The 19,292-nt window shown below is 51.9% G+C and overlaps 1 protein-coding gene across 9 annotated transcripts in view; it reads right to left on the bottom strand.

Annotated features, from left to right (window-relative positions):
* LOC144722300 (protein phosphatase EYA1-like) overlaps positions 1 to 19,292 on the bottom strand; it is a 153,674-nt gene that overhangs the window by 85,741 nt on the left and 48,641 nt on the right. The window lies entirely within an intron of this gene.

The following is a 19,292-nucleotide window of genomic DNA, read 5'->3' as shown; positions in this document are numbered from 1 at the left end:
GGCCGGGCCAACAGGGAAGGGCGGGGAGGGTGGTGGTCGTGGTGGTTGTGGTGGGGGTGGGGGGCCGGTGGTGTTGGTGGTAGGGGGGGGGACGTTCGCCGCCGCTGCTGCCGCTGCTGAGGCCGCCTCAAATATCAGGGCACCTATAATTTCACCGTCACGCGCACTCTGCGGCCCACGCCGCGGGAAGCCCCACCATATATAGGGAGTGGTTAGAGGGGACCGTGCGCAGTGACGTTCTCGTCGAGGAAGGTGGGTGGGTGGGTGGGGGGCGAGAGAACGCGCCCGCCTTCCCCAGCCGGTGAATGTTTTTTGCGCACTGGGGATTCACGCGCCAGCGGCACGGGCGCAGCGCACGAACCCCCCGCGAGCGACGCCGCCGTGAGCCGGAGTCGTGCCACCGCTGCCGCCGCTACGGCGCACGCGGCGCAACGCGCGTCCGTGGCGTCGATCGACGGCGGACGGGTCACGGGCGTTAGGCGAGGAGTGCGCGTGCTGCGGTGTGCTTGTGCGTATTACAGCGAATGTTAAAAAGCACTGTGTGCGTGTGCGCTCATATGTATAAGGAGAGCGGTGGTATAGCAGCGGTTAGCGCGCTGCGCCAACACCATTGACGATTATGTCAACCCGTCATGGGCCTCCCCTAGGTCGACTCAAATGAGTACCGAGTGCGGTGTGTAAACATCGCCACTGGAAAGACAAAGGTGGCCCGAGCGTAGTATTGGCCACCCCCCCCCCCCCCCTCAGTGCCGTGCCGGCCTTCATCGGTGCTCGCGAACAGCACTTGCCCCAACAGCCTGTTTAGGCTACACGGGGGATCGTTATCATATGGTGATAGCTTAAGAATTACCATGCTGCGCTACGAACTCGGCAACCCGAGTTCGATTCCGGCTCACAGTCTTCACACCATTGACGATTATGTGAACAGGTCCTGGGTCTCCCCTAGATCAACGCAGCCTGAAATGAGCACCTGGTGCGGTGTGCAAACATCAGCACTGGGGGAGACAAAGGAGGCTGGGCATGGTCCTGGCTACCACCCCTCTCATGCGCAGTGCCGGCCTTCATTGGTGCTCACTAACAGTACAGCCTGTTCGTGCTATACGGGGGGATCTATGTCTTAGACATATATCGTTGGCAAGTGGACTAGGACGAGAAATAAAATGGCATGTGGGTTAAATTAAGGGCTTATTCTGTAAGAATAGTAAAAGGGCAGTAAAGGTGTCACTGGATTAGAAATCAGGTGACAAGACGATGGGCGCAGGAATCCGCATTCACACATTCACGATCAGCTGTGCTGCGAGAAGCGCCATGCATCGCTTAGTTCCTTGTGTACACACACACACCTTCCTTGTTGAGCAAGAGTTGTTTTCTTTATTAATATATATACACGCTACACGAATTTAGTTTGCATCGCTAAACTAAATATTTACAAGCAGCGTGGCGTGCGCGTCGGATAAATTTACGTTTATTAATTGCCACAACAAATTCACGACAGTTTTATTATTCTTCACGCAAACCACCAACCTGCCCCCAAAAAACCCCCATAATAAACAGAAGCATATCGGTTAAAACAAAAGGGGGTAAAAAGCTGGCCGTGGAAAAAGCCCCCCCATCCACCCACCCACCCCTCTTTGAAGCGCGCTTTTGAAGCAAAATTAACATTTTACCCGTGTCACGGTGCCGAGGCCGGACAAAGCCGGCAGGAAGAGGGCACCGCACGCTTGAGGTGAGCCTGGACTGCAGGCTATTGTGGCACGGCCAGAAACCCGATCCGCGCCGCTCGCCCGCTCTCCCGCTCCGCTTTCCCAGCGCTGCTGCCGCTGCCGCTGCCGCCACGGCCTTTGTGACATTCTGCTGCAGGGAAACCTGCGCTGTCTCTGCCCCCCCCACTCCCTGTTCCCCCCCCCCACTCCCAACAACCCTCTCTGCTCCGTCTGTCCAGTCCCGGCTGTACTATTACGATTTAAACTATTTTTTTTATTTTACCATGTTAAGGCCCACTGAGCGATTCGCTTCTTTTTCAGAAGCGACCCGGCCACAAATGATAGCTTAACGAAGCGGTTTATCCTGTGGATATTCATAGCAGCCAAATACTCAAAAAAGCATGTTTCTAAATGTGGAGGGGGAAAAAACAAGAGGACCCCGTACGGAGCCAGAAAGCCGCGTGCGCGAGCAAACGAAAGAGCGAGAGTACGACGGGTGAGCTAACGAGCGAGCGGTCAGCAAACTTTGTCTTTCGCCGATTGCGCATAAGGTTTACTCGGCATCCCAACGCACTTTTATGCATTCATGAGATCGGATGACAAACACGGCCTTGACTTCATTCACAGACAGGCTTTCTTGGCCAACTCGTGAACAGCTTGTTTCGTGGAGGGAAAAATGCATTTAAATTCATTACAAACACGCTCATAAGGTTCCGGCTCAAAGGCTGTAATCAAATCGGCGAGTTTGCTGAAAGCTCGATATTTTTTCTCTAAGTGTTACTGAAATGGCAACGTTTTGGATAAGAGTTTAAAAAATTATACCCATATGCTTGATAAAAATCGGTGCAAGTTATCACAATTATCGTCAATTTGAGTAACTTGATATGCGTTTTTTCTCTTTGGAAAATTGTTTTACAGTATGTACTGGCGTTATTAGTCCTATACAGACGTTATAGTCTTGTCAAATTACACACAGCTAAAGCCCCATGTCCCACCACCATTTCTACCCTGGTTCACAAGCCAAATGTAACATTAGTATTTTCAATAGCACATTCATAAAAAAAGAAAAGAAAAAAACCTATAAATACAATAAACGTTCAACTAAAAAGAAGCATGGCATTTTAAAGACGTACAAAACCTGAATGCTGACCACATCACTCGGTATCAACAAAAGTGTGAATGAGAAAGTGCCGCTGGCCAACACTTGCTTCCCGGTTCAACCACACAAGATGATGGGCGGCTTTCGCGGCGTGCCTTTTGTCTGTCCCGACGCACAAAGAGCCAAACGTTTCAAGCAAAGCCACCGTGAACAACGCACACTCGCCGTGAGCACAGCTTCCAGAACATCGCCACAACCTTCCAAGACCTGGAACACGCGAGCCGTCCGGAGCTGGTCTGAAATGCACTGACTAGGATCCACTGGGAGCAGTGGGGGTGGGGGGGGGCGTCCTGATTTAATTACGCCCAGAATAAATTAAACTAACACTTGGTTCTGTGTGTAAAAGGAGCTTTATTTGCCCATGAGGCTACAGTACGTTGTTATTATTGACTGCTGTCCTTGTCCACAGTACTGTACTCCAACTATCCCAGGCAAAATCACAGTATGTAACTTAGCTCACTTGACCATTTTTTATTTTACCAGGCAAGGCCGACTGAGCTTTATAGCTCTTTTTCTGTAAGCCACCTGGCCACAAATGATAGCCCAATGATGGGACTCATCACGTGGAAATTTATAGCAGCTAAATAGTGTAAATGTCGGGAAAAACCGGAGGACCCGGAGAAAAATCCACACGATCACAAGGAGAACATGCAAACTCCAAATATACAACAGGTATCCAGGTCGGGAACGAACCCACGACCTTCCGCATACCAGGCGAGGTAGTTAAAATCTCGCCACCGCAGCGAATGTGCTTTGGCTGTGCCATGTTTGCTCCAAGGGCAACACCACAAAGCGACCGTAAATGAAATGAACACAACGCGATTGGCCTGCGGAGACAATCCTGAGAACTTTCTCTCGCTCCGCACGATGCGTCGCAACTGCCTACAAAACAAGCTGACCAGTGCGGGACGTACAACACCAAAGCAACAGGCAATACGGGAGCCTCAAATGGCACAACGACGCAAGGTCTTGCCACCACTTCATTCTTTCAACCTGCGCTGCCGTTAGAGACCGCCGGTGCCACAGCTCAATTGCCAAGTGTCAAAACAGCTCGCAACGAAACGGTACGATCGATGTCTGCACCGTTGCAATTAAAACTTCCCAGATGCACCTCCAATTAACACGGTTGGCAACGTACGGTGCGAAAGAAGTCCAACATGCATCAGTATAACTTTCACAGATCTCCTTTTGCTAAAGCGACATGAAATCTGAACGGGTTGTCACCTGATTAAATAAAGGTCGTTACTCAATCCGAATAAAGACACCTCGATGATGAAGGCAAAATAAAATACTAACTAGGTGGCAATGGGGGAAAAAACTGGGATATAGGTTTACAAATAATTATAATCACACCGATGGGAATTGTTTACAATAATGTTTCAATACCAAATACTTTACATAAACAGACACACGTACAGATAAACACTTCAATCTTTTCATTGCCTCCGATTCCATCAGTGCGAGCACAGTTGCTATGGCAGGGTTTACACGGCCACCGCTAAGGCTCGCTCGCTCTCAAACACCGGCTCGGGTTTCACTTACTGGGAGGCAGAGAGAGAGAGACAGAAAAAAAACAGTCTGCAGGATTCGCAGTGCACAAGAAGAATGTTTAGTTTAAACCCAAAAGCAGAAAGTGTCAACAATGCACGTCCTTTGAAGAAAGGAATGGCTACTGGATGGATGGATGGAGCAGCGCGTCAAAGTCGGTACCGGGGAGCGAGAGAATTGAAACCTTAGGAGGCGGCGTGTCCGTTTAGCCAGATGAGACGCAGATCTGGCAGCACGGGTGCTTTGCTTCCAGCGGCACTGGAAGGGTGCCCCCCTCTTAAGGAGACGACGAATCGCACTGCCGTGGACTGTGGCGCGCTCGGGGGACGCGGAGGCAAAACCTCGACGAGGCCGGGGGTCGAGCCGGGAGACGACGCCACGGGGAGACCCGAGGGGAAACGCGCGGTGAGAACGAGGAGGAGGGGGGGGCGCCGAACGGGAGGCGACGAATCCGCGACGCGACTTTTGATTGCCGCGAGCGTGCATAACGATATCGATGTCCTAGGTATTAATAAGCGTGGCTAGCTTGAATATAAGTGTATACAGTACAGATGTATATATAGAATACAACGAGATATATATGTACAACATACTTAGCTGCATCTTTGATACACGGATTTAATGGGCATTTAAAAAGTAATTTTGTATTCAATTAAATTCGATGTGAAAGTGAAAGTCCGTCAATGAACGCTGTGTAAATCAATGAATGAACGGACGTGTATACAATTTCATGGAATTTCACACAATGTGCCCTATTAAAACCTTGTGAGTTATGGGGTGCATGACGATACGTAGGAATTGGCAGAGGTGTGGACTCGAGTCATGTGACTTGGACTCGAGTCAGACTCGAGTCATGAATTTGATGACTTGCGACTCGACTTGGACTTGCATAACAATGACTTTGTCCCACCTATGAGATGTGGACTCGAGTCATGTGACTTGGACTCGAGTCAGACTCGAGTCATGAATTTGATGACTTGCGACTCGACTTGGACTTGCATAACAATGACTTTGTCCCACCTATGAGATGTGGACTCGAGTCATGTGACTTGGACTCGAGTCAGACTCGAGTCATGAATTTGATGACTTGCGACTCGACTTGGACTTGCATAACAATGACTTTGTCCCACCTATGAGATGTGGACTCGAGTCATGTGACTTGGACTCGAGTCAGACTCGAGTCATGAATTTGATGACTTGCGACTCGACTTGGACTTGCATAACAATGACTTTGTCCCACCTATGAGATGTGGACTCGAGTCATGTGACTTGGACTCGAGTCAGACTCGAGTCATGAATTTGATGACTTGCGACTCGACTTGGACTTGCATAACAATGACTTTGTCCCACCTCTGGGAATTGGCACATCCTCATTGAGCCAAATCAAAGCACTCCAACGAGATGGAGGTTCGGTACTGTACGAGTCTTTCCTTGAATCATCATGGGGTATGGTTCTTCATTTTAGATGCAGTTTTACTGAAAAATGTATTTCTAAAAATAAATTTGGTTGACTTGTATTAACGAACGAACAAGCTATTTAAGCTTTAAAATGTGTGTATAGATCTTAAAACAATGTTTCCATTTTATATTAAATGTATGAATATGCATGTTTGCACATTACCACAAACATATTTAAAAACAATCAATTTACAACCCCGTTGTCATCATACTGGTTTGATTGAACGCTTCCCCACACCATGTTGGCCATGGGTGTGTGTGTGTGTTGACCACACTTCACCACGCCGGTGAGCGCAAGTTAGTAAGAGGGGCCAATGGGACCGGACAGTTCAGATACCACTCGCCACTGACGTTCGCCTTGATCGGAAATCACACTCAGCTCACGAGGTGCATGCCACACATCAATGCAACGCTTACCAACTGTGCTACAGTTACAAAATGGGACCTTTCTGGCAATATCAAAGTATGAAAAAATAAGAATCGGTTTAACCCTTTCTAGGCCCTAAAGAAAGCTGTCTCTGGTGTCGGCCAATCAAAGGCAATGCATATATCATCACAGCATGTTTGTTTGCATGCTCACAACAAGTACGTGTGGTTAATGCGAACTTGCTTCCTTCCAAAGGTTTCTCTTTGGTGTTTGAACATTTTAACACCTTTTTTTTATTGCCAAAAAGGGTAGAACCTATTCTTCATTTTTCAAACTGTGCTACCTTATACTCTCAGCGATTACAGCGATGAGGCTGCGGTGAACAGAATGACGCAGTCCGCCACTCTGTGCTGTACACGGGCGCATTCGTTTCATCGCATTCTCCAAAATAAATCGAAATTCCGAATGCTCACCTGGCTTCTCCGTACGTACACATTTGAGCGGAAACCAAGAGGGGCTATTGACGGGCATGTCAGCGGTGAATTTATGCGGGCACACATTCTGATGCGCTGGACAATTTCCAGCCAGGGGCTGTTTTCAAATATGCTTTTCACATGCTGACACGGAGTATCAAGTGAACACGAGCCAAACAAATGAAACATATGTGCGGCAACGTGAAAAAAAAAGTCACGTGAGCGCTCGTACCCCCGCACAGGTGCGTACGCAAAACACGAACATCTTCCGTTGTAAGTCTTTAACAGCCTCGCGGAGTGAGCGCTATTACGTTTGGCACAGCGCACAACGGGGGCGGTGTGGACAGCCGCACGCTTGGCCAACCTTCGTCTCACCAGGTGCCGATGTTTACACACCGTACCAGATACTCACTTAAGGCCCAGTTGACCTAGAGGAGGGGGGGAGAACCGGGGACCAGTTCGGACAGATTCGCGCCACTGATGTGAGCCATGGGCCAGGAAATGCACGTGGAACGCCAGGTTCATAGCGTCGTGTGCTAACCGCCGAGCTAAACCCCCCTTCGCCACACACACAATGCGCTACCGCTCCCCGTGCGCGTACACACGCATCACAGCGGTCCCGCTAACAAACCACTCCCCGTTAACTCCTCTCGTCCACACGGAATCAGCAAAGCCCGGGGTATTAATAGACGTCAGATGATTTCTGGAAACTGCCTTGTCAACAACTTTTTTCTGACCTAATAAACAACAAACACGCGCTCGCAACTGTCCGCTTCTGTCAAAGCCGCATGGCGCGCGCGCGCGCACGCGGTCCCTGCCTTGCTCCGCCAGCCGTTCCACGAATAGAGGGGGGCGCACAGTGGGGGGGCGTCTGGGGCGAGGGCCCAGCGAGTGGTGGCAAAAAAAAACGCCGCTCAGAAATCTCGCAGCGATTCCCCCGTCACACCTCGCGCAAAAAGGGGGGAACGCAGACTTCAGTCCAACTGTTGTGAGCGTGCGCACGTGCCCACACCTCGTTTCTCTTGTGCTGCCCCCATTGTCTGGAACTACCTTCCCCCTAGACGTAAGTTGGTAAGTTGAACTTCTTTCGCACCGTACGTCGTCAACCGCGCTAATCGGAGGTGCGGGGGAAGGACAACAAACTAGACACAAAACGCAGTTCTAAAGTTTTCAACATCCCTTATATCCAGTCCTTGCAACCTGTCATTCTTTTCTACCAAATCTTTATCGTTATTAAATATAAATAAATATATCACCTCCCCCAGCATACTCATGTCCTGATGCTTCGTACAGCAACTCGAGATGCAGCTGCAATTAAGTGTTAGATGGATCAAAATGGCATTTGTGTTCATTCTCAATCTCACGATGCGTACATTGAATCGCACAGGTTACAATGCATTTTTCTCGATGGTGTATGCCATGGTTCACTTTGCTCCTGCAGCTCCTCGGCAACTGGAGGTAGAGGCATTCAAGGCAATGTTTAGACCAACTGCCTCTCTATCAAATAAATATGCCCACCGATTCTGTACAGCCTCTCCAGATTTAGACCTTGTGTAAATCCAAATTACATTGCATTGTTAGGCGCCCTCTCTTACGCAGATTCATATTTTCATATTTCCCTTTCTGCCGTGGCCTTTCCTAGAGACGTCTCTAAATCTAGTGTTGGGGAGGTCTATTGCACCGTGGTGCCAATGTCAAATGGGAGTAAACGCCATCGCTAACACGACGTATCACTTGCATGACGTCCGATGTTGATATTGGATGCAATTTCGCACAATTTTGAGTAATGCGTACGACAGGTAGTGCCGCACATTGCTTTATTGGTGTTTGCCATCACTCAGACGAAGGGGCTCACGATAAATAAATGAAGCGCTCTGCCCAAAGTAACTTGCTCAAATCCTTCTGCTCTGTACAGTGGGTTGGGCCACTTCGAGAAGTAAAACAGATCAGCTTCTGCAATAAGTATATTTCGAGTTGCACTTCAAGCCAAGATGCACTCGGCTTAAGTAACTGCCCAACCAAGTCCTCGGCGGCGGCGCTGCCATGAATCACCGATCAAAGATATCGACTTCGCCCCCAGATCTCAAGTAACAATCAAGAGCTCCACAGTTCATTCCGTTTGTTTAAACAGTCTCGGCCTGAGCGACACTTAACAGTAATGGACCAAAGGGGCTCTTCTCTCCAGTTCAACTTGAGCACTGCGCGTGCTTGCTCTCGCATGTTTGGTTCACCCTCCCCCCACTAAACCCCCCTGCCCCCCCGCCCCTCTCATTCATTCCAAGTTCACCATCCTGCGGAGAAGATCAGCTCGCGATCCCGGGCCGTGATGAAGCGCACGTCCCACCTGTCCCACGCTCCTGCACCAATCTGTCATCTTGTGCTGCCTCTCTCACGGCAAAGCCTCTAATCGGGAATGCCCGCCAACTCCCCCCCCCAACTACTCCTCGCCCTCCCCAAGAAGCGTGCGATCACGCGGTTTGTCCACGCTGACCCCCCCCATCGTTCCTAATTACGGCCTTCCCAGTGCCAAGGTATTATTAGCGTTGACGGAGCGTCACGGTGACACTTGCGCGTTGCTTTTCTCCCTTGTCCCCACCTCGCCCTATAGAACGGACAAATAAAACGCACCCCCCCCCTTTAACCGCACGCCGAGGCTCCGAGTCCTCACGCGGCCAGCAGGAGGGCACAGCGCTGCCCGTGGCGATGATTTACCTGTCTGCTGCCTGGCGGCGGACATCTGGTTAAGTCGTCGCGGGCTGCGTTAATATACTGCGAGGGGCTCGCATTAAAGTTTTGTGTAGAATTCAAAGCACGTGCGCCGACTGGAGGGGCGGGGCCAACGACACGGGGGGGGGGGGGGTCCATCGCTCAGGATTCCTCCGTCTCAGGGCAGCCGAGTTGGGGGTGCGAGTTGAACCCCCCTCCAAGGGGTCGGCGACTCTGCTTCGTGTCCAGCATCCACACTTGGATGCCTCAGACACACCAGCGGTGGGCGCTAGCCCAATGGGGGGGGGGGGGGGCTACCTTTTAAATGTGTAATAAACGACTGGACCACGATGTCTGGCTCAGTGTCCTTTATTCGGTTCGTGCTGTACACCCACACGGCTGTCTTTACTCTGTAGCTTCTCCACGGTGCTGACTCCAATGTCGGCCCGATCCACAACAGCAGCCCCGCTGCTGTTTCTCTCACACAGCCCCCCTTGGCTGTACTCGCTGCAACTCCTCTCTCTCCACAGCTCTGACAGCCTCGTGCTGTCTCCCTCTCTCCCTCCGCAGCTCTGACAGCCTCGTGCTGTCTCTCTCTCTCTCCGCAGCTCCTCCTGGCAGCCACACCGCTGCCTCTAACATGCAGCCCTCTCTCTCTCTCTCTCCGCAGCTCCTCCTGGCAGCCACACCGCTGCCTCTAACACGCAGCCCTTCTGGCTGTCTCCTCTGCAGCTGCACACCACTCCGCAGCTTCCTCTTGTCTTCGGGGTTGGCTCCCGATGGCCGTCGGTGCCCCCCCTCTTCTCACTCGCCCGCGTGGCCTCACTCTTTTCCGCTCACACCCCGACTGACTTCCCCTTCCGGTTTACCCGCTTAAGGACCCGAACCTTCCACCCACGTCACATGACTCCACCCCCCGTGACGTCACATCCGGAAGGTCGCTTACGCCCGCATTACACCACCCTCCCCCGTAGAAAAATCCCAGCCGACCTCGGCTGACCAATAGCAAATCGTAATGCGGCGAACCGAGCTTCCCCCCCTAAAGGACACTAAGCATACAATGTAACAGCAAGAACAACAACAACAACGCAATTAACATCAACGAACGTACAAAAAGCATGCAATAAATACAACTGTAAGAAAAAAAAATAACAAGACAGCAACAATCAACGAAACGTAAGCGATTTGGAACGTGTGCGGGTCGCCGGCCCGTCCCGGACGGTCGGCGGCCCACTCGCAGAACGGGAACGCGATGAAAGTCGAGGAATGACAGGGGGTAATCCCCCTGTCGCAGCTGGAAGTCCACCGACGTCCCGTGTCCCTAAAGAGTTAGTCTTGGGCTTGTCCTGTGACCGTGCCCGCAGCTGGGTCGGAAGGGCTGCAGGGCTCGAAGGTCCCGCAGACCTGGCAGGCGTCCTCCGAGCAGGGCCCCTCGTCCCCCGCAATGTCACGGCCGGCCAGTCTGGAACAGGTACGACAGGCGCTCTAGCAAGATCAATGGACGCAGGCAGGGGAGAGTCAGCAGCAACAGACCCCGGCAAGGCAACATTGGGGGATGACGCATCATGTAAGGGAGCAACATATGGTTTCAAGCGCGACGTATGCACAACCCAGCGACGAGACCCAATCTGGACGCGTGCTGACTGTGGGTTGGGAACCGCAATGAGGCGTACGGGACCATGCCAGGGTTTGTGCAATTTCGGCGAGGTCCCCGGACGTACCTGTGGACAATGAAGCCAGGCTAGGTCCCCAACCTTCCAAGGGCACTCCCCCTCAGACCGTCGCGCATATCGCTCGTTCCGGGCCTGGGCTTTGGCCGTAGCCACGCGGGCATTCTCCCGCGCCTCCGTGACTCGGCGAACCGTGTCCTGAATGTATTCAGGAAGTGGTTTACGAGGTCCCTTCACCCCAGTTCCCAATTGCACATCCACCGGCGGCACGTTTTCCCGACCATACATAAGGTAAAACGGCGAATATCCTGTAGCCGCATGAGGCGTCATCCTGTACGCCGAAAGCACCCCGGGGATGTGCAGATCCCAATCTGATTGTTGTTCACTCACGGTATGGCAAAGCATGGCAGACAATGTCCTGTTCAGCCGTTCAACCATACCATCCCTCTGCGGATGGTATGGGGATGTCCGTACTTTCTTAGTCCCAAGGCCCGCGCACACTTCCGCCAATAATTTAGAAGAGAAATTCCTGCCCTGGTCCGTGAGGAGTCTCTCAGGCGCCCCCTTATCCATAATATACCCAAACAAAAAGGCGTCGGTAATGGCCGCGGCCGACTGATCGGGCAACGGCCAGGCCATCGGCCAACGGGAGAGGTACTCAACCCCTACCAGCAAATATTTATTACCCCTCGCCGATGGTGGAAAAGGTCCCAATATGTCCAGTGCCACCAATTGATTGACTCGAGACACCTGAATCGACTGGAGAGGCGGCACGTAAGGATGTTTCGGCGGCTTACGTCGTGCACACGCAGGGCACGCGCGCACGTGCCCTACGACATCTGTCGCCATGCCGTGCCAAAAATAATGACGTTGCAACGTCAACAAGGTCTTCTGCACCCATAAATGTAAGAGAGTGTCACAATGGAGGGTTCTAATCAACTCGAATCGCAAGGACGTTGGTACCACCAGGCGCCAACGTTCCTGGAACCCCTCCCGCCACATAAGCAGACCATCTCGGAGAGCGGTTTGCGGCCCCATAGCCGTACTCGGACTCCCATTGTCCTTAGCAGACCGCTTCCGCAAGGACACCAATGACTCATCCATCATCTGTTCCCGGATCCAGACAGACCGCGGCAGATTCAAAACCCCGTCAGCCGGTCCCGGTTCCATCGGAGTGTCCGACTTCTCGACGGCCAACGTAAGCGGCTGAGGGGGGTTTGGAATCGGCGAACACCTATGCGTCCCCGACTCACATTTACAAGGGGCGCGCCGCGGTAATCTGGAAAGTGCGTCAGCGTTCACATGGCGCACTCCCTTCCGATGTTGAATTTGGAAGGAAAATTCCTGTAGCGTGTCCAACCAACGTGCCAACTGTCCGGATGGCTGGTCAATTTTAAGGGCATATTGCAAGGCCGCATGATCCGTACGCACAATAAAAGAACGACCGTAGAGGTATGGTCGAAATTGCCGTAGGAAAAAAACAACCGCCAATAGTTCTCTGCGAGTGACACAGTAGCGGGTTTCCGCAGGAGACAAGACTCGGCTACCATACGCCACGACACGCTCTACACCCCCTTTAGACTGTGATAACACCGCCCCAATACCTGTGTCACTCGCGTCCGTATCAAGAATGAATGGGTGATCGAAATCGGGATAATCCAATGTTGGGGCCGTGGCCAATAGATCACGCAGACTCCGAAAGGCCGCCTCCTCCGGCTGTCCCCAAACAAACTTCCGTCCTTTACCCGTAAGGAGATGCAAGGGCCTCGCAATCGTCGCAAAACCCGGCACAAATCTTCGGTAATACGAGGCAAATCCCAAAAACCGCCGAACATCCCCCACGGTGGCCGGAGTCGGCCAATCCCGGACGCACGCCGTCTTTTCCGGATCCGTGGACACTCCCTCAGCACTCACAATGTGCCCCAAATAGCGGACGGACCGTTGCAGTAGGTGACATTTCTTTGGTTTGAATTTCAATTTGGCAGAACGCATCCTCGTGAACACTGTCTCCAGCCGCGTCAAATGTTCATCAAATGTGCGGCTGAAGACAATAATATCGTCCAAATATATAAGACACGTCTCCCACTGCAACCCCGTCAAAACGAGCTCCATCAATCTTTGAAATGTAGCAGGGGCCGCATTCAATCCCATCGGGAGACAGTTGAATTGAAATAACCCCTGCGGCGTACGGAATGCGGTTTTCTCCCGTGAGGACTCGTCAAGGGGAAGCTGCCAAAATCCCGGAGAGGTCCAGTGTGGAAAAGAACTTAGCCCCCGACAATGCGTCGAGGGAGTCATCCATACGCGGCAGGGGGTACGCATCTGCCACCGATATCTTATTCAATTTGCGGAAATCAACACAAAATCGCAATTTGCCATCCTTCTTCTTAACCAAGACGACTGGAGCGCCCCATGGGCTGTTAGATGGCGATATAATGTCCGCAGCCAACATGTCTTCCACTGCCCCCCGTACGTGTTCTCGCTCCGCAGGACTCATCCGATGCGAATTTAATCGAATAGGGGCAGCATCGCCCGTCTCAATGTGATGGTAAAGCAACGAAGTGCGGCCCAAATCCAAATCATCGGAGCTGAACACATCGGAATATGTCAACAACAATTTACGCAGCGCACCACGTTGCTCCATGGACAGGGAAGAATTTCCGTCACATAAATGAGCAACCCAACGATCATCCGAACTCCTTGGCTCGGAAACCCCAGCAACAACTCCCCGGCTATGTGGACAATCATGGGTCGCAAACGCCGTAGTGGCATGTGCCACAACCGTACCGGCCGGGACACGGACGTTTTCTCCCCCCGCATTAAGCACCTGTAAAAACGGTAATTGATCCGGCCGGACGATGGTCTGTGCCCCCACTAACGCCAACCCGGTTGTTATCGTGGCGGACGGTGACAACAAGACCCCTACTGCTCCTAGCCGATCAGGCAGGGGCTTCCGATACCGCAAGGGTATAAGCATCTGTGTACCAGGTGGGATGTCCACAGATGCGACGGACAGCGCCTGCACTTGTACGGCCGAAGCAGGCCGCCCCCAGGGCGACGGCAGAAACGAGATTTGACGGCCCCCCGGCAGTTCAATACAATTCTCATTGATTTTGATCAAAATGGGCATCTTAGCCAAAAAATCGGTGCCTAACAAACAAGGAACCGCCAAAGATCTCGATATCAACACAACACCCGAGGCCGACACATCCCCAATAGATATCTTAGCATCCACCTGACCCACGATACCCATGCTACCCCCGTTCGCAGCGACGCACGACCCATAAACCGGACGCACAGCCCCCGGCGGGATGCCCAACAGATGGAAAATGACATCCGAAATAAGTCGCAGACGCGCCGGAGTCGACCAAAATGCGTACGTCCACCCCTTGTATAGACCCCGGTACAGTGGACGAGCCTGTAGCGGCCGCGACGACTCTCCGTGCCAACTTGCGCCACTGCGTGACCGAGCGACAAGGCCCCGTCGAAGGGCATGCTTTAACCACAACGTTAGGATGGCGCAACGACGGTGATGGGTGAGGTGTAAAGCCTTGCCGAGTGTCTGGTGCGTGCCGACATGCCTGTTTCGGAGGATCTTTAGCCGACTTGACCGGTGCCGAGGCCTCCTGCTGCGGCGGAGCCGGGAAGCGGGCCCAGCAGTCTCTGGCGTAGTGGCCCCTACGCCCGCAGCGGAAACATTCGGCCTCGTTGCGCCGAAGCGCAGGCCTCGCCTCCTGACGGCCCCGTTCTGGTAGCGCCGCGCGCGGTCTCGGCCCGCCGCGTCCCGTCCATGGAGCGGAGGCGGCCGTCAGTTGTTGAGGGCCCCGGTCATCCGGAACATAGACAGCCTGCGCAGGGTTCCACCCCAGCGCATCCCCTTCTTTGACGGGCCCCCCCGTCCACGCCGTCACTTGTTTCCAGCGACGGAGGTTGAATTGCGCATCGAGACACTTAGCAGCCGTCCGGGAAGTTAGCTTCTCATGCCCACACACAGGCATGGGGATCCCTAGATCCCGAGACAGCTCCAACATTTTCCCTAATATGAGAGGCTCGAGCAGGTCCTGTGGCGTCTCAGGATAAGCTGCCATGGCCAGCTCCAGCACCGCACCCCTGAACGCCACGGGCGACTCCTCTGGTGCTCGTTGTCGTTGAGCGAATCGCCGATGCGCATCATCTGGTGGCTCATAAGCATCGGCCATTTCTTGAAAAACACCACATAAAGTTGCCTTCTTATCGGTCGTTATGGAACGGAAGAATCGGACAGATTCGTCGTCCAGGAGAGTCGGCAACACCTCCAAAGCCTCCGCATCGGTCCATCTTGCTGTGCGTACCGCCGCCAAGAAGCGGCAGGCGAACGCGCTCCAGTCCCCACCGACGGAAAATTCTTTAACCGTTGTAAGGTGGCGACTCCGACTCCTCTTCCCGCCGTCTTCCAATGGTGGTGGTTGTGATGGCAAATTCAAAATGGCGTCGGCCCGCGGCGTGGCCAAGATGGCGGTTTGGCGCCACGGAGCGCGCAAAATGGCGGCCTCTTGCCGCGTGGGCAATGGCGGCGGCAAAACAGGCAACGTGGCGGCCCGCGGAGCACCAATTGCATCATCCATCGTCCCTGGCGCGACGAGATGGCATAGATGCGCCAGGACGTCCTTAAGTGCCTCCAGTTGTACCGCCATCGCTTGCCATCGTTGATCCGCGTCTGATGATGTCGACGGACCCGCCACCGCGCCAACATCCTCCACTCCCGTTCCCGTGGTCGCCTCAGCCAGGCTCTCCTCCACCACCCCAACAGGATCCGTGGTTGGAGGGAGTTCGTCGTCGTCGGACGAAGAAGCCGATGCAGGCGCCGGATTAACTTTCTTCCTCACTTGTTTCGACATGCCGTTGCACTTCCGACACCAGTGTAATAAACGACTGGACCACGATGTCTGGCTCAGTGTCCTTTATTCGGTTCGTGCTGTACACCCACACGGCTGTCTTTACTCTGTAGCTTCTCCACGGTGCTGACTCCAATGTCGGCCCGATCCACAACAGCAGCCCCGCTGCTGTTTCTCTCACACAGCCCCCCTTGGCTGTACTCGCTGCAACTCCTCTCTCTCCACAGCTCTGACAGCCTCGTGCTGTCTCCCTCTCTCCCTCCGCAGCTCTGACAGCCTCGTGCTGTCTCTCTCTCTCTCCGCAGCTCCTCCTGGCAGCCACACCGCTGCCTCTAACACGCAGCCCTTCTGGCTGTCTCCTCTGCAGCTGCACACCACTCCGCAGCTTCCTCTTGTCTTCGGGGTTGGCTCCCGATGGCCGTCGGTGCCCCCCCTCTTCTCACTCGCCCGCGTGGCCTCACTCTTTTCCGCTCACACCCCGACTGACTTCCCCTTCCGGTTTACCCGCTTAAGGACCCGAACCTTCCACCCACGTCACATGACTCCACCCCCCGTGACGTCACATCCGGAAGGTCGCTTACGCCCGCATTACAAATGTATAAAATACTAGCAGGATGACAGAGGAGATACTGTATTGCCAGGAGATTTAGATGAAATTATAGAAGAGAAATGTAGACAAAAATAAAGATGTGGTGAGATGATAAGAGAGAGATGTGGGCAAGATAGGGAAGAGATATTCATTCGGCTGTTCATCTTAATTGGCTTGATATGTGTTTTAGGATTTGAAATTTAAAATGGTATCTTACGCACACCCACATTTTGAGTTTTCTTCATAAACCCAGGGGGGCCCTCGAGCCTCTTGGGGCTCCAAGCCGTCGCTGGGTTTGGCTTCACGGCCCCGCAGAGCTCCGGCCGGCAGCTCCTCACAAACGCGAGCGGACGTCGAGACAGACGCGTACAGTAAAAGCCGATATAGCGTCTCTACGCCGCTGCCAAGTTGCCAAAGCAAGTCCCCCCGGCCACCCCCCGCCCCCCCCCCCAATGCTTTAAACTTTTTTTAAGCTTTAGTAAAAATGTTAACTCCGTATTAATGTCAACCGTTGAACACATCGGGGTGGGAGGCGAGGTGGAATAAAAACTCAAGGGGTTTCTCCTCAAGGAGATGTGTTGCAACGAGAAGGGGGGGGGGTGTCACGACAGAGGCGGTTTGTTTCCGCATCGGTAACTCTTCATAACTGTTCATCTTAAGTTGCAATCGCACCTATAGCGCACGACACTGGGTGCGTTTAATCTCAAAAAGTCGTCTATTAGTGTGGATGCGTTCGGAAACACTTGGTACACACTTGTTCATTTGTTTTCTTCATTGATTTTCGCCGAGGTAAAGCTCACTTAAGGAATTTAGCTCCGTGTCACGACTTAACATGTTTAGACCACCTAAAACCCCTAACTTGTCATTAAAAACACCAGCAAGAGCTATTTTATTAGATTATTTAATTAATTTGTGGGGGGGGGGGTACGTGCAGTGGTGTAAGAAGAGAAAAAAATGAGCACAAAAAACCTTCTTGGAAACCCCCCTTGACTAATTTTACAAGATAGTGTTTCACATATGCTGTTCAATTTAGTGGAGTCAAACGTAAAAAATAAACCTTGGGAGAAAACCACCCATGAATTCCATAATTTTCTTAATGCTTTGTTCATCATAAAATCACTTCATATAGTGCAAATACGCATCACGTTTAATACCCAAGGTTCCATAGCGTATACACAACAAATCCAACAACTTGTTGATATATTACGTATATACATTTACGTATAAATACCCAAAACATTTTTTTTCTTAGACAAATCTCTTCAAGGGCCACCAAGCCAAAACTTGTCATTGTTCAATCTATTTTGGGGCTCGATTAAAGTGGCACACAACTTAACAAACATGCACAGAGACTATACCCTGCTTGGGAGTGAGAAGAAGAATCAAACAAGCAAATTCTGCTTTCGTTTTGTAAAGACATTTGATCCTCGGCCACAAACGTTACACATGTGTAACGGCAATTTCCAGCATCCCGTCTTGGGCAGGAGGATCAGATGGCCCTGGTAAACCACAGCTTGTGTGTGTGTGTTGCACCACACACACACAAATTTAACTTTTGGCCAGATCAGCAGGTGTAGGGCCTGAGTCGCATGACTAGTTCATTCATTCACTGCTCCTTCATTTGTGGCGTATCTCACACTTGGAACGATTCTTCAGTTTAAAGATTGTATGTCTGGCCTCTCTCAGTCGGTATTGCCGTGATAAACCGAAGTCATTGCGGAGATCATTTGATGGCAAATGCTTCGTCGGGTTTGTCTATCGAATTTATTTATTGTGTGTTAATGTTTTGACCTCTGTTGATCGTCTTTATTTGCGTACAATTTTTAAGGTTTATATGCATCTTATACTCCATACTATAGGTGGTTTGGGTTAGATCGCGTAAATATCAATGTGTCGTTAAACCCGCCACCACCCGACATAGCCAATTAGTGAGGTACTTGTGGTCTCCACGATTTAAAATAACGCGAGAGAATGATTCTAGCAGTCCTAAGGAGATTGATCGATTTCATTTTTTTTTGGTTTATCCTCCTCCAGACGTTGGGTCGCCGGTACAATTATGCCCATTCTCTCCTCAGTATAATTTAGCGGTGGAAATATTCACCCCCCCCCCCATCCCCCAACAATTCAAGAAGGTGCCACAATTCAGGGTCATCATTCGATCCAACAACCGATTCTTAACATTGCGGTGAATGGTAGCGCCTCCAGTGGCTTACAGTGATAATGTGAACCCATTACACACGACTTTTACACATCGAAAAACCATCGATCCTGTCACAAGCAATTCAAGACGTGTGTCAAGAGCTTAAGAATCGATACCAACCGAAGAGTCTGCATCGTTTCACCCCAGGCCATCCTTGCGAATAAGACTGTCCTGGTCTAATGAGTTCTCACCTGGTTAAGTAAACTAAACCGATCTTCACCAAGTTTATAAAACGCACTGTGCCCAAATTGCATTTTATTTTTTTTAAAAACCCGCACATGATTCCATAAAAGATAAGAGGCAAGCAGGAAAACCTGTTCTTCTGGGTGACGAACGAGTTAAACCACTTGTTTTTTTTTATGAATGCAGCCATCAACAAACCTGTGACAAGGACACGAGAAATCTTGATCTCCAACAAAGCAACGCCCGACTGTGGTGTGGCAAAGCTGGGGTGGTGGCGGTGGTGGTGGCGGCCGCCTGCGTCGTCACGTAATGGACATCACGGAACCAGCCAGGAAGGAGCCCGTTTCGTGATGCCACCGCCG

Source organism: Lampetra planeri, chromosome 14, assembly GCF_965212315.1.
Source record: "Lampetra planeri chromosome 14, kcLamPlan1.2.h2, whole genome shotgun sequence".
NCBI lineage: Eukaryota > Metazoa > Chordata > Hyperoartia > Petromyzontiformes > Petromyzontidae > Lampetra > Lampetra planeri.
Note: the sequence above shows the minus strand (reverse complement) of the source record. Positions and strands in the feature narration are given on the sequence as shown.